The sequence below is a fragment of the Leptopilina heterotoma genome, unplaced genomic scaffold (genome assembly GCF_015476425.1).
Source record: "Leptopilina heterotoma isolate Lh14 unplaced genomic scaffold, ASM1547642v1 Lhet_31, whole genome shotgun sequence".
NCBI classification, from domain to species: Eukaryota; Metazoa; Arthropoda; class Insecta; order Hymenoptera; family Figitidae; genus Leptopilina; species Leptopilina heterotoma.
In genome coordinates, this window is record NW_025111011.1 from 1,622,594 (window position 1) to 1,639,122 (window position 16,529).

The 16,529-nt window shown below is 27.0% G+C and overlaps 1 protein-coding gene across 2 annotated transcripts in view; it reads right to left on the minus strand.

Moving 5' to 3' along the window:
• The window catches only part of LOC122504669 (hormone receptor 4), a 299,547-nt gene that overhangs the window by 236,170 nt on the left and 46,848 nt on the right, over window positions 1–16,529 (minus strand). The window lies entirely within an intron of this gene.

Here is a 16,529-nt window from a genome sequence, read left to right on the forward strand (position 1 = left end):
TTCCCAAATTTAGCGTCGACGCTAAATGGCGAAAAAAACTATACTTAGCGTCGACGCTAAAGTCAGAACACTGTAAAACAAAAATATACTAAAAACCAAAAAAAATTATTTTTTTCCCTTACAATTTCCAAGTAGACTTGAAAATTGTAAATAATATTAAGTAAATTTAAGAACAAAATGAGTGGGAAAGAAATAACTCGGATCGTAAGACTGCGTCATCTAAATATGTCGATTAGATCTGAATTGACAATTAGGAGAGACGACCTCGACTTGACCTTTATTTCATGGATTTCATTACACCACATGCATAGCGTCCAACGCTCTCTCTGTACATGAAGAATTTTAACAATATTTCAAAAAAAAAAATAAAACCAACAAGAAAATGTTAGAAAAACAAAAACGAAAATATCGTTCAAAAGTGACGATTAAATAAAAATTTATTTGAATCAAATAAACGATTAAATACTTTATTCTCAAAAGAATATTTGTTTCAAATAATTTAAATTGTCAAATTATTTAAGTTAATTATTATTATTATTTATTTAAGTTATAATTAAATTGCATTTGAGTCAAATACAGAAATTATTGATTCGAATACAATTTGATTTAAAGAGAAATTATTTGATTCAAGGAAATATTTAATATACACAACAAGCAAGTAATCGTTTATTTGATTTAAAACAATAATTTTTTCTCTCTCTCTCTCTCTCTCTCTCTCTCTCTCTCTCTCTCTCTCTCTAAATTTGAATTAATAAAAATGTTTACTAATTTAAATAAGTGACTGACTTTTTGCTCTTGAATTGGTAAATTTTACTAATAAATAATAATTTCTACTAATTTATTAGTAGTAATTAGTAGTTATTATTAGTAAAAATTAGTAAAAATTTACTAATTTACTGAATTTTTGCTTTTGAATTAGTGAATTTTACTAATAAATTAGTAGAAATTACTTTAGTAAAATTTACTAATTTACTGACTTTTTGCTTTTGAATTAGTAAATTGTACTAATAGATTAGTAGAAATCATCACTTATTTACAAAATTTACCAATTCAAAAGCAAAAAGTCAGTCACTATATTCAAATTAGTAAACATTTATATTAATTCAAATTTAGAGAGCAGAGTAGAAAGTTGATTTTTTTTAACTAAAACCTGTCGAAATGAAACTAATTTTTTAAAATTTTATAGGTTTATTATTCAACAGTTTCCAGTTTTGAAAAGTATTTACAGAATTTTACAAGAACGATTCTATAGAATTAATTCCACTTCTAGTAAACATTATGTAGAATTTTACTGAAATTATTTTTAATAGAATTTTTCTCTTTTTGAATTTCCCGCCAATGCAGTTCATTAAATCGTCGCCTAGATGGCATGAAAATTCGCTCACAAACGAAATAATCCTTTCTAAATTTGTAATAAAATAGTAAAACATTAAAATAATCTTTAGAATTTTAATAGAATAATTATATAAAATGTTTACATGATTTCTGGTAAACATTCAGTAGAAAAAAAGGATGTAAATTGTTTAAAAGAAAACATAAACGATGAGATAAATTTAAATAAAACAGTAAATATTAAAGAGGTAAATTATGTACCTATACAAATAAATGAAAGTAAAAAAATACAATAAGTAAATTTACTATAGAATTCACCCGCAAATTCTACTGAACTTCTACTTATTCTATTGAATCAAAACGATTCAACAGAATTTTGAATTTCTACAAAAATGTTCATTAAGATTTTTTCATACAGAATGAATTCGAGTCAATATTCTAGAATTCTTTTCAAAAAAAACCATTCCAGTAAAATTCTGTAAGAATTTAGTTCGGCAATAAAAACTTTTTCTCTGACTGTATAAATTTTAACTTTTTTAACCCTCCGTCACACACCTATAGGGAGGGATTCCCTCTACGGTTTCAGTATTTTTTAAATAACTTTTGTTTTCCTCATTGCAAAATAAAATCAGTTTCTATACCTTTCGACAATTTACTCCTCAACACATTTCTAAAAAAACATTTCGTTTAAACATAATTAATATTTAATTATGAAGCTTTAAAGCCAAAAAAAACTCGAAAAAGTGAGGTTATGTTAAATAAAAAAATCAAGTTTTCAAAACATCTTTTGTTTCACTGTTGGTTAATGACAAAATTATGGGGCCGTTCAAAAAATACGTAACGCTATTTTTCGGAAAGTTGGACCCCCCCTCCCCCCATGTAACGCAATGTTGTATACATTAGCGCCATTTTTTCTGCTGACCGTAACAAATAGCTTGACCCCCCTCCCCCCTAAAGCGTTACGTATTTTTTGAACGGCCCCTATATTATAAATATAATTAAAATGAATTGTTTAATGATTTTTTTGCTTATTTGTTACTGTTACATTATTTTTACATGTCAAAAGTGGAATTCCTTCGAAGATGTGCATTCGTGTAATTAATTTTTATTTTTGAGACCGAAAATTATTTTTATTAATTTTATAATTTAGAATAATTTACTACGTATTTGTAAGTTTGTGTTAAAACTAAATTTTTGTTGATTCCTTTGTTTATGTTGTAATTTTGCTTATTTTACAATGTGGTGAGGGATTCCCTCTAAACGTGTGTAAAGTCGTAATTTTTTCCCATATGTGTGTGACGGAGGGTTAAAAGTGAATAAATCGAGAAACAAAATTTGCCCACAAACTGAATATTCGCCAGAGAGCGCCTTCTGCGCAGGGTGTGTGCGCACCTCCCCATTATCCATATATTCCTCTCATTCAACTATATAGTGAATGAACATTAAACACCCAAAAAGCACCAGTTTTCATATTAAAGCAAAAAAAAAAAAAAATAAATCACATACAAAAATAAAATTTTTCTTACCAAAAAAATATCACGTACAAACCACAGGCGAAAATGAAAAATCATCGAATAATTATCCAATAATAATACAGTTTAGATAACAAAACAAGAACCGGTAATATTTAATTCCCGGTAATATTATAAACATAGCACTTTTTCATTTATAAAAAAAACATTTTTTTTTCTCCAAAAAACACTTGTTTTTTTTAAATAACAATTCGCACACACATTTTTTTTTTATTACAATTCTCATTGACAGAGTATAATTTTTCACGTTAGAAATGAAAAAAAAAAGCGAGGTGTTGATAGGAAACGAAAAACTGCCGAAAGAATCGTGGCCCCCAAAGGGAACCCAACGGGCTTCTGAGCAATAACGGAACTGAAGCACGTGCCCGCGTGTCTCCCTTGCTCGATTCGTTCTCCTCTTTTTCTCCTTCCCCCCTCTCCCCACCCTGCTACCTTATCTCGCCCTCGCTCACATCAAGCATAAGATATTAGACACAATATTGGAATCCCTTTTTCGGTCTACTCACACACACACACACACCCTTTTCGTGGTTATTCTCTGTTTCCTGAGTGTGAGAAGGAAGGAAAATTTCGAGAGAGAGTGAGAGAAGGACGCATGTGCGAGCAATGTGTATTTCGGTGCAGTGCGCCATGCACCGCGTGGAGGTCAATGCCCGTCCTTACTCCGACGCAAGGAAGGAGAGAGAAAGAGAGAGAGAGAATATGATAAAAGAGAGAATAGGAGGGAAACACAGCAGCGCTCGCTCACAGGCCAGAGAGGGCAAAGCAGAATGGGGAAAAAGAGAATAAAATGAACAAACGTATAAAGTATCGTGAGTGGGGATGATGGTTGTCATTCCCCCCCCCTCTCCCTCTGCTATGGGGCACCAAATACCCTTCTCCTTTTTTTTTGTATATATCACTCGTTTCGATTCTCTTTTTTTTTATCTCTCGAAGAGTTACCATACCATTGTTATCTTTCGTTTTCTTATTCGCTGTTCTCTGTCTCTTTTTTTCTCTAACACACACATATCGAAAGGAAAGAATGATATGACGATAGACGTCACTTTGTCCCACCATTATTTTTTTTCTCTCCCAAATGACCCAGACCTTATATATACATTATTACGAAGGCTACACTCTCCTCAGAGACCCACAATTATTTGATTGTCAGACGAATTTTTTCCTTTAGGAAGAGAAAGATTTTTTTTTAATTTAAATATTTTTTTTTGTAACACTAGTAACACTATTTATTTATTTGTAACACTATTTAGCTATTATTTCAATTTAATGTCCGATCGTAAATAAGTAAAAAATTACAAACAGCTTGAGATTCAATATGGAGACACTATTCTCCACCTGAGAACGTCAAGGTCACCGCTAAGCAGGGCTCGGATCGTTTTTAAGACACAAAAAAAGTCCCTTTAATCGCAGAAATTCACTACAAAAGTCACGAAAAGTCGCATGAAATTTTAGAAAAAACGCCATAAAGGAAATACGAAATTGTCAAAATTGTAAAAAAAAATCATATTTCTCAACAACACATACTTTAATATCAAACAATCCGGAATAATATTTAATAAAATTCATAGCAAAATTTTAATTAAGTATTTTTAACATTTTCAAAAAAAATCTGTTCAAAATTTCAATTATATTTTTAGAAGTAATAAAATTCTTCGGAGAAATTAAATTATTTTCAAAAATTTTTTTAAATTCTCCTCACAAATTCAATTATTTCTATAAATATTAAAATTCTTCTGCAAAATTCAATTACTTTTAAACATTTAAAAAAAAATCTGTTCAAAATTTCAATAATTGTAATTTTGATTTTTATAAATAATAAAATTCTTCTCTGAAATTCAATTATTAGCAAAGAATTTTAATAAAATTCTTTTCAAAATTTCAATTATCTTATTTATAAATAATAAATTTCATCCTAGAAATTCAATTATTTTCAAAAGTAATAAAATTCTTAGCAGAAATTCAATTATTTCCAAATTTCTTTTTAAATATCTCGTCAAAATTATCATTATCTTCATAAATAATAAAATTCATCATGAAAATTTAATTATTTTCAAAAGTTCTGATAAAATTCTTTGCAAAATTCAATTATCTTCAAAAGTAAGAAAATTCAAATATTTTCAAAAATTTGTTTTTAAATTCTCCTCACAAAATTATTATTTTTAAAGATATCAAAATTCTTCTTCAAAATTCAATTACTTTTAAACATTTAAAAAAAAACCTGTTAAAAATATCAATTATCTTTATAAATAATAAAATTCATCTTAGAAATCCAATTATTTGCAAAAGTAATAAAATTCTTTACAGAAATTCAATTATTTCCAAATTTCTTTTTAAATTTCTCGTTAAAATTATCATTATCTTCATAAATAATAAAATTCATCATGAAAATTTAATTATTTTCAAAAGTTCTGATAAAATTCTTTACAAAATTCAATTATCTTCAAAAGTAAGAAAATTCTTAGCAGAAATTCAATTATTTTCAAAAAATTTTTTTAAATTCTCCTCACAAAATTATTATTTTTAAAGATATCAAAATTCTTCTTCAAAATTCAATTACTTTTAAAATTTTTTAAAAAAATTTGTTCAAAATTTCAATTATCTTTATAAATAATAAAATTCTTCTCTGAAATTTAATTATTTGCAAAGAATTTTAATAAAATTCTTGTTAAAATTTTAATTATCTTTATAAATAATAAAACTCATCCTAGAAATTCAATTATTTTCAAAAGTAATAAAATTCTTAGCAGAAATTCAATTATTTTCAAAATTTTTTTTTTAATTTTTCTCAAAATTTCAATTATTTTTAAAGATATATCAAAATTCTTATTCAAAATGCAATTACTTTTAAACATTAAAAAAAAATCTGTTCAAAATTTCAATAATTGAAATTTTGATTTTTATAAATAATAAAATTCTTCTCTGAAATTCAATTATTAGCAAAGAATTCTAATAAAATTCTTTTCAAAATTTCAATTATCTTTATAAATAATAAAATTCATCCTAGAAATTCAATTATTTTCAAAAGTAATAAAATTCTTAGCAGAAATTCAATTATTTTCAAAAATTTTTTTTAAAATTCTCCTCGAAATATCAATTTTTTTTTAAAATATTAAAATTCTTTTTCAAAATTCAATTACTTACTAATGTTTTATAAATTTCATCTCAATAATTCAATTATTTTCATAAACAATAATTAAAAAATTTTTTTATTTATAAAGTCTTATAATATAAAATAATGATTTTATCACTCGGTCATCTTTAATTATTATGAAACATGAAGACATCGATTGCTCCGAATTAACAAAATTTTTTCTTCTTTTTAAAAATAATTACTTGTAAATCAGCTACTTATAATTACATTCAAAGGTGTTTTTTTCAAGTAATTTTTTATTTTTTAAACAAATTAAAAATTTACGCATTTTTTGGGCTTTTTTTAAATCGAGCATAGTTTATAGTTTGATAAATTTACAATTTTGCCGCGAAATAAATTCTAGTTAAACAAAAATTGTTTATTGTTTAATAAAAGTTAATAAAAATGTTAAGAGTGAATAATTAATTAATTACTGATTATTATCTTTATCAACAAATGGACTTTTTGATTGTTAGTACTTATTTAATAGCTTTTTAATTGGTTATAAGTATAACTATACATACATATATATATATATATATATATAAACATTAATATATTAATATATAATATTATATTATTAATTATATTATTATTATTATTATTATTATTATTATTATTATTATTATTATTATTATTATTATTATTATTATTATTATTATTATTATTATTATTATTATTATTATTATTATTATTATTATTATTATTATTATATATATATGTGGACGTCCACATGAAAAGGGCCCATATTGTCGGTTCTAGTTTTCGAGATAATCGCAATTTAGTAATTTTTGAGCAAATTCTTAATTTTTAAAAAATTTTTTATTATCAATCTACATGTTTTGACAAGTCGAATCATGCGGTTTTCATTAATTTATCGATACTTTAACTGTTTGATTTCATTGGTTCTTTAGAAAAATGAAAAGGGCCCTTTTTGTCGGTCATTTGCAAAAGTAATCCGTATTTTAGAAATGGAGGTAGGGGAGACCGGGGCGTAATGGCTAACTTTTCACTCTTTGTTGTTTTACTCGGACATTTTTGTTCTAATTGAATGTTTATCCTCCAGAAAAGTTACTCTGGTATCTCAGCTTTCTTTTAAGACTACAAACGTCCCGATATGACTCTTACTTTTTATTCTACAACAGTTTTTCTGGAGCAATGCAGAGCTCCAAAATACGGCCCGAGCCGGGGCGTAATGGATAACTCCCGGGGCGTAATGAATAATGATTGCTAATTATTATCTACAGTTTCCAATCTTATTGCATATTGTAAATTAAGGTTCCTGGGTATTCCGTGAATGCTATTTTTATTCAGCAATACTTCAACTATCGCTTTTTCAATAATATTCTGTGATATTGGCACTCTCTCAATTTTTTTTGTAATTTCTCATTAAAATCGTAGCTTGAAATCTACTATTTGTAAATTTTAGACCAAAGCTTTAAAATTTTGTTAAAAATACCTAAACATACTTAAACTAAGTGACAAGCAATCGCGAAAACAAACCTACACTTCGCCGATATGGTAGGTTGCTTTTTATACATAGCGTATTGCATTAGCCAACACGCCCCGGGAAAAACTAGCCATTACGCCCCGGGGGTACTCGGCAAATATTTGGCTTTTTTTTTAACAATACCGGAAGTGTGAATCAAAAATCTCGAATTGTCCCTTAAAAACAAACGTGTTAAGATCGAAACCTCATTTCAGTTTTTTTTTTAAAGCTATTTTTGAAAAAAATAGAACGAAAAAACGAAAATTTTGAAAAGTTACTTTCGTATGTCAAAAATAGTTTTTCTACTATATTTCTTACAATAATGAATAAATATTAATGAAACTTCCGACAAACTTGCAGTATACCAAGTACAATAACTTGTCTATTGTGCGAAATTATTACAATTTACGGTTTTTAAACAAATTACAATTATTCATTACGCCCCTTAGCCATTACGCCCCGGTCTCCCCTATAGAAAAATTTAAAACCTCTTGATTTTTCATATCTAAGGTGTCCTGGACTGTAAACAATTCTTATCTGAATAACTTCTCAGAAGAACCAGGGATATTGATGTTAGAGTCCTTGTTTTTGTAGTCATAGAAATGAAAAATTCGATATTTCGTGAAATTTTTCGTAATAGAGACTGTTAAAAAAATTTAAATAAGTTTAATATCTACTCTTTTTCTTCAAATGACACAATAAAATTGTACATAATCATTAATCCTGTAAAAAAATGGTTTTTTAATAGAAAAACTGTCCTTTTTAGAAAAGGGCCCATATTGTCGGTTTCTCGTACTTAAGTACGAAATTTTTCAAAATTAAGAGGGGGGAAGGTTTTAAAAATTTAAAACTTATTGGTTTTTCATCTTTTAGGTACCCTGGACTGTAAACAATTCTTATCTGAATAACTTTCCAGAAGAACCAGAGATATTGATGTTAGAATCTTTTTTTCGTAATTGTCGAAATGAAAATTTTAATATTGCGTCAATTTTTTCATAATAGAGACTGTCAAAAATTTTTAAATAAGTTTAATATCTATTCTTTTTCTTCAAATGACACAATAAAATTGTACCTAATCATTTATCTTGTAAAAAAATGGTTTTTTAATAGAAAAACTGTCCTTTTTAGAAAAGGGCCCATATTGTCGGTTTTTAAATTAATTAATTAATTAAGGGGAGGGGGTGGTTCTAAAAATTTAAAACCTGTTGGTTTTTTATCTTCATGGTGCCCTGAACTAGAAACAATTCTTATCTGAATAACTTCCAAGAATAGAACCAGAGATACAACAATTAGTTGGTATCGCAATCTTTAATTCCGTTTTTCTCGAAATGAGGTTTTTGGCGTTCTAAACTTTGAAATTCCGTAACTCAGCGAATTTTCAACCAAAAAAGTTCTAAGACCACTCAAAATTCTCCAAATTTTGCCAGGATTACGCCCATATAGATAACTCCAGTAGTGCCAAAATGGGCCCTTTTCATGTGGACGTCCATATATATATATATATATATATATATATATATATATATATATATATATATATATATATATATATATATATATATATATATATATATATATATATATACACAGGAAAAAAAAGTCTGACTCCGTTTACACCTTAAAGTAAAACTTTTTTTTTAGTGTGTATGGAGATCAAACTGTGTATAATATAATATAATATAATTAGGTTAGATGAAATATTTTTTTATTTAACAGCATGTGATTGTTACAGAATTCAATGTTAATTTTTTCGACCACTTTTCTTTTAAAATATTAAATAAATTAAGCTAGTTTTTTGTGAATAACTCTAAAATATCATAAAGAAGGGCAGTGATGTGAAGAAGTTTTAATATTTTTAAAATTATTTATTAAAAAATAACTTTAAAATTATCAGTTCTCAAAATCACTTTTAATCAATTTCTCGTCTTTTCCGATTTCAAAGTATTTTTTTATAATTTATTTTAGAATTATTAAAACTTTTGCACATCACATAGTCACATATGCTGTTAAAAAGAAGAAACACATAAAAATTATAAATCTTAAATGTGCGTTTTTAAAATACAATGTATTTTGTTATAGGAATGTTTTAGGTGCGAATTAAATAGAAAGTATGAGTATAGTCATTTTAAAAAATGCCCATATAATTTAAAAAAACAGCCCAAAAGAATTAGTAAATTTTAAATTTGTTTTTTAAATACGTGTTTAAAAAATAAAAAATTATTTTAAAAAACAACTTTGTATGTAATTACAAGTAGCTGATTTGTGAAAATTTTAAACAATAAAAAAGTGGCGAATTGTAACGACTTCGTCAGAATTGATCCAAAAAAGTTGTTTTAAACTTTAGCTCGAGAAAAGTATTAATGTTATTTAAAATTGACAGAATTTAATCGAGTTATTTGATGAAATAAAATAATTCAAAGACTAAATGAACGCCTTGATGCAAGAACCAGACATAGCTCCGAGAAAAGAGTGGGGGGTAGTCCCTTGGCAATAAAATATTCAACTTCAAAATTTTTGAATTTTTGAATTTTATTCTTATAAAGAATAAAAAACTGCATCTTTTTTTCCTTTGAGAAAAAGTTGTAGAATTAATATTTTTTTAAATAAAATTAAAAAACTTGTTTTTTCTCAAACGAATTTTTAATTAAAATTTCATCTTCAACTCGCTGCCAAATCTACAATTTTGCATATTTTTCAATCAAATTTGGAATGGACACACTTTATATTATCCTTTTTGAGAATATATGTTTTAAAAATTTATATGTTTGTTTATAAACAAACTAAAAAATATTTATTAGCCAATGGTAAAATTTCAACACCATAATTTTTGAACGCTTCGTTTATCGAGGAAATTTTGAGCAAATGAAAACTTCCAGTGAAGAAGTTGTTCAAAATAGTATAAAAAAGTTTTCTGGAAATTATTAAATTATAAAAATTGATAGAAAAAATTCTAACAACGTTTAACTTTTCTCGCGCGGCGGACTCTAACGAAACGAATTCCTAACATATGTAAGTTGCACAGGAGAATAATAGTCGCTATTGATAATTATTGTGTCTATCGTTTTTTATTTTCAAATAACACAAAATCCTAATTTTCGTTTCAAAGTACAATATTATAAAAATGAGAACACAATACAGGAATACTTACATGTAAAATATAATTTTTTTTCTCACTGAAGAGCAGTAAAATAAATATAATTATAAAGAAAACAACACTTTCGCAATAATTAGTATCACGTAACATTATAAAATTTCGCCTGTTCATATAACGCACTATATTTTTTAATACATACCTCTTTCTTTACATACGTAAATTATTCATCATCTGAAAAAATTGACTCCTCTACATCATTCTCGCCAGTGATAGTTTTAAAAAAATCATTAAAAAATTGTTGCCCTTTAGGAGAAAGATATTTTAGTAAACTTTTAACGTCATTCATTTTGGCTGCAGTGATACCGACTTTTGGAAGAGGAATAAATTCTTTGATGTCTTTCAATTTAGACAGAAGATTTATATTAAAGGAAGAAGGATTCATTTCTTTGTAATTATTATAAAATTCGACAACACCGTTTGGTGAATACTTTATCACAGACGCTTCGCTTATCTTCATAGTTTTGGGGAATCGTGGACGTTTAAGAGATTTTTCGAAATCTTGCAATAAGTTTTTTGCTGAGTCAACTACAATAAACGGCGGTTCCCTGCATTCTTTAATCAATGTGATGTACTCTGCTTCTGTTTCTATTCGTTCCATTTTTTTTTTTTTTTTTGAATAGAGACCAAAGTTGCGGTCACATTGACAATAGGAATGGCCACGTACGGGGAAAATGTGCCAAATTTCTATGTCAAGATCGTGTGATAATGCTAAAAGGAAAACTAATACTGTGTAATTTCTGTTTTGACTGCTAGCTGCGTCAGAAAACAGTACAATTTTTTTAAACCGATTTTTTTCAAATTCTTTTTGAATAGCATAATTTAAGAAACTGCACACAGTATTAGCTCCCTTTTTTGCATAACCCTCTACATAAGAAAACATGTAGCTATTGTTCGAATTAAAAAAATGAACATTAAATAGGTAAAGCCACAACAATCTTTTATAAAATTGCTCTGCTACTGGAATCTTTGGCAGAGGCAGGTTTTGTGCATAATCACACTCACAAGAGAGAATATCCATATCTGAAAGTATTTTTTTCTTCAAAGCCTGATACTCTGAAACTGACTGTTTATGATTTAAAATTTTCTCAGATTCCACACTTTGCAAAGAACTTAAATAGCAATCATTACAAACGTCACTCCTAGGCAGTCGAAATGAAAAATTGATGTTATGGTTAAAAAATTTACTATAGGTAGTGAAATCTAAATCTAACAAATTTTCGCTTCCGGTAACATCAGCATAATATTTTAAAAATTCTTCATATAAGATTTTCAAATTTAATGACGGATTTGTAAAATAATTAAGCGACGTTGATTCCCTTTTATAATGAGACTGTTGGTGTGGAATTGAGTAACAATGAATCCTAATCATTTCTTTAATGTCATCGGTTAACTTAACATTTTGGTTTTTGTGCTTACCTCTCAAATCATCTAAACTTTCATTTTTAATTATTTTTTTTTGAAGACATTCTAGTCTTGATTTTCCGAAATTTAAAGTTGTATATAAAAACTTCTTGCAGACTAAAATATTTTTTTCGTCAGTCGGAAAAAAATATTCCCATTTGATTAAACGTGGAACTTCTCTACCCGCGACACATTCAGGATCTTTACACTTCATAAGTGTGCTAAGAAATATATTTTGTTTGTCATAGTTTCCGAAATTCCAAAATTTTGAATGCAGTTTTTCTTGTAGTGACGTTGGCATTTTCGAAAAACATTTCTGACTGCAACAGTCTTCCACTGGTATGAACTTCTTTTCAGCGACAAGTTTCTCTGAAGTCGAGACATATTCGACACCCTGTTAAAAAAATATTTTAAAGGTTATAAATTAAACAGATTTATAATTTTGATTGAATTTTTTAATTAAATTAATTTTTTGTTAATATTTAATAATTGAAAAATAAATTTCAAACTATAAAAAAATGGGGAACTAACTCTGCTGGGGCTCGAAACCCCTCGAAATATTTCAGTTAATATTTAAATTATATAATATAAACAGGGTGTCTACTAACCGGGAAAAACTGGGAATTAACAGGGAATTTTATACCAAACCGGGAATTTTTTCACCAAAATTAAAAAAGTTTTATTATTTTAATTTGTTTTTAAAAAATCACTTTTTATTTTAATTTTTATAGACATTTATACTGTTCTCTAAATTTAAATTAGTTAAAAATAATTAATTTGATAGTAAAAAGACAGTCACCAATTCAAACATATTATGTAAAAAATTTTAAAAAATTATGGAGTTAATAGAAATATTGTGAAATTCGACTGAAAATATGTAATTAAATTTGTTAAAAAATTTCATTAGAAAGTTTTTGACAAATAAAATTTTCAAAGTATTTTGATTTAATAATTGATTAATAATTGAATATTATAAAGAAAATTAATAATAATACTTACTTTATTTCGACAATTCTTTTTTACATTTCTCGCCCAATTTTCAGTATTTACTTTTCTTTTTCTACCTCTTGAAGGATTTTGCGAAGAACTTTCCATATTAAAAAACTTACACAATAAAAAGTATTTATGAACTACCACGTAAAATATAATTTAATACAGTTTACTTTGTCGAAAATGCACAAAAAGAAATAAAGAAAAAAATATTTCTCATGTTAAACACATAGTTCTTCACATCTATATGCAAGTATACAAAGCAGTGCACTGAATTTGACTTTTTAGTCTATTAAATGTAAACAAAAACACTGACACCGATGAAAACAAAACATTAATATGCTTTTTTCGGAAAACAATATTTTTTCATATCACTCAATATAAGAATAAATAAATTATTATATTAGCGTTAAAAAATATTATTAAAATAATAAATATTATTTATTTTCATTATTCTAAGCTGTGAAATGAAAAAACAGACAGTCCTGGCTGTCTCCTTCAGATATAGAAATTCGTTTCGTTAGAGTCCGCCGCGCGAGAAAAGTTAAACGTTGTTAGAATTTTTTCTAACAATTTTTATAATTTAATAATTTCCAGAAAACTTTTTTATACTATTTTGAACAACTTCTTCACTGGAAGTTTTCATTTGCTCAAAATTTCCTCGATAAACGAAGCGTTCAAAAATTATGGTGTTGAAATTTTACCATTGGCTAATAAATATTTTTTAGTTTGTTTATAAACAAACATATAAATTTTTAAAACATATATTCTCAAAAAGGATAATATAAAGTGTGTCCATTCCAAATTTGATTGAAAAATATGCAAAATTGTAGATTTGGCAGCGAGTTGAAGATGAAATTTTAATTAAAAATTCGTTTGAGAAAAAACAAGTTTTTTAATTTTATTTAAAAAAATATTAATTCTACAACTTTTTCTCAAAGGAAAAAAAGATGCAGTTTTTTATTCTTTATAAGAATAAAATTTAAAAATTCAAAAATTTTGAAGTTGAATATTTTATTGCCAGGGGACTACCCCCCACTCTTTTCTCGGAGCTATGTCTGGTTCTTGCATCAAGGCGTTCAAATATGAACCTTAAAAAAACTCAGACCTTAAAAATAGCAAATTATTGTGAATTAAAAATTTTTATTTAAATTAAAATTTAAAGTCAAACTCTTTACATTAAAATTCTGATCATTGATAATTATAAAATTACGAATATTGTTGAACATTTTGAGATTCAATATGGAGACGTTATTCTCCACTTGAGAACGTCAAGGTCACCGCTAGATAGCAGTTCAGTTCCTTCTTGGAATTTTTACTGTCATCTGGTGGCGACCTTGGGGTTCTCAAGTGGAGAAATTAATCTACAATTTTTTCAAACAACTTCTTTTCAGTTAAAAAATATTATTTTGAGAATAATTTTAGTTTTTTTCAGTTAAAATTCAGATCAAATTTTTAATTTCCTATTAAAATGAAAAGTACCATTTTAGTAAAAATTTATATCTCTATATGTATAGAATTTAGAAAAAGTGTCAGGAGAACAACTTTTTGACTTCGTAATGAAACTATGAAAGAAAGCTATTTCTCCAAATAAAAGTATAATTTATTTTTAACACTGCACTACACAATAGAAAAAAGAGTATATTGACCTAATTTCCGATTGTACGAAATTTTTAAGCAAAATAAAGATTAACAGTTGCTTAATTTACACAAAAAAACGTTAATATTAATCAAAAAAAGCATTCAAAAACAAATTAAAACTAAAATAAGAAAAATTTCCAACTTTGAAAATTTAGGATCAGTCTCAAAATTTTTATCTGTATTCCTAAATTTCTGATAAAACAAAAATAAGTATGCATACAATAAAAATGATGGTTTTCAGATTCAAGAAATTAAAATAGTGAATAATGTTTCTTCTTCTTCTTCTTTTTTTTTAGGTGAAAAATTAAAATTTTCACGAGGGTGGTTTCTGCTATATTCATAACAAAACTGATGTATCCGGAAAGAGGGTTCGCTAAAATGAGCAACGACGCCATTCAAGTGTAGTAACACTTGAGTATGAAGTATGATGCTGCGTACGTAATTCAGGGAGAGATGAGTTTACGAGCTTCCTTCACGACCATTTATTTACAGTTGTTCAAAGCGCACTAACATATGACTCAACAAATCGTTAAGTCAAAATTACAATTTAAATTAAACTATATTTAAAAAAAAGGAACAGAAAAATAAAAAGAGAAATACCCATGCGGGCATTTTTTTAATCCCAATCATTAATTATAATATCACACGTATAAACCGCTATATTGTGCGACAAAAAAATTCATGTTTCACCTCCTATTTAGTTTCGTAAATTATTTTATTTTATTACAACTACTATTAATATATTACTCATTATTATTTCTATAGAAATAGAAATTTTATTAACATATTTCTTACCAATTTTTATTTTACTATATGAAAGAAACTGAAATTATTCTCAAAATAACATTTTTAACTGAAAAAAGTTGTCTGATAAAATGGTGGATTAATTTCTCCACTTGAGAACGCCAAGGCCACCACCAGAGGGCAGTGAAAATTCCAAGAAGGAACCGAACTGCCATCTAGCGGTGACCTTGGCGTTCTCAGGTGAAGAACAGCGTCTCGATATTGAATCTCAATCTATTCGTAATATTAATATTATTTATGATCAGAATTATTGTAAACGCTTCTAAATAATAATTACAGAAAACAAATTGAGGAAAAATAGATTATTTTATTTATATAAATAATAATAATAATTACAATATAATAAAAGTTGCCAATTGTGATTACATAAAACAGTAAATTACAAAACGTTTAATAACAGTAGAAAATCAGAATAAACCATCGACCTTCCTTTTTATAAACATAAGGAAACAAAATTTTTATTAATTTAAGCTCTGACGAAACAAATCTATAATCTTTTTGCACAAGAATTTAAAAATCGTGATCTATCGCGCAAAGCGAGTGGTAAAGCGAATCACGAAGGAATCGTGACGCGGAAGTTTGTCTTTTTCACTCCAACTGACAAAAGACTCTCGATAACTCGAAAAAGATTTCTCATGTATGTATATAAAGCATTTAACTCTCACGATCTCTTGGAGGGCTCGTGTGTATAAAAGTGAATTTCAGACAGTTATATCTATGCAAGAGTCTACAAACTAACACAAACTTATATTTGTTGCAGGACGTTGTAACAGTAGGTCACTAGTGAAAGTGCTTAGGAGCGACACGATTGCCTGTAGTTGCACCAGACAGATTAAGAGGTGGGAGGAGGGGGGGAGAGAGAGAAGGGGGGCTTAGATCGCCGGTGTTCACTCTTCCTGGTGCAATTCGCTATGCCACTAACGTGACGGATGAGTGGGTGGATAAAAAAGCGAGAAGGGGAACCTCGGTTAATCATTGCATCCTCATCGCGGTTAAGATGCATTTTTTTTCCTCTTCTTTCTCTTTCACCAAAGAATAGAGCACTGATAATAC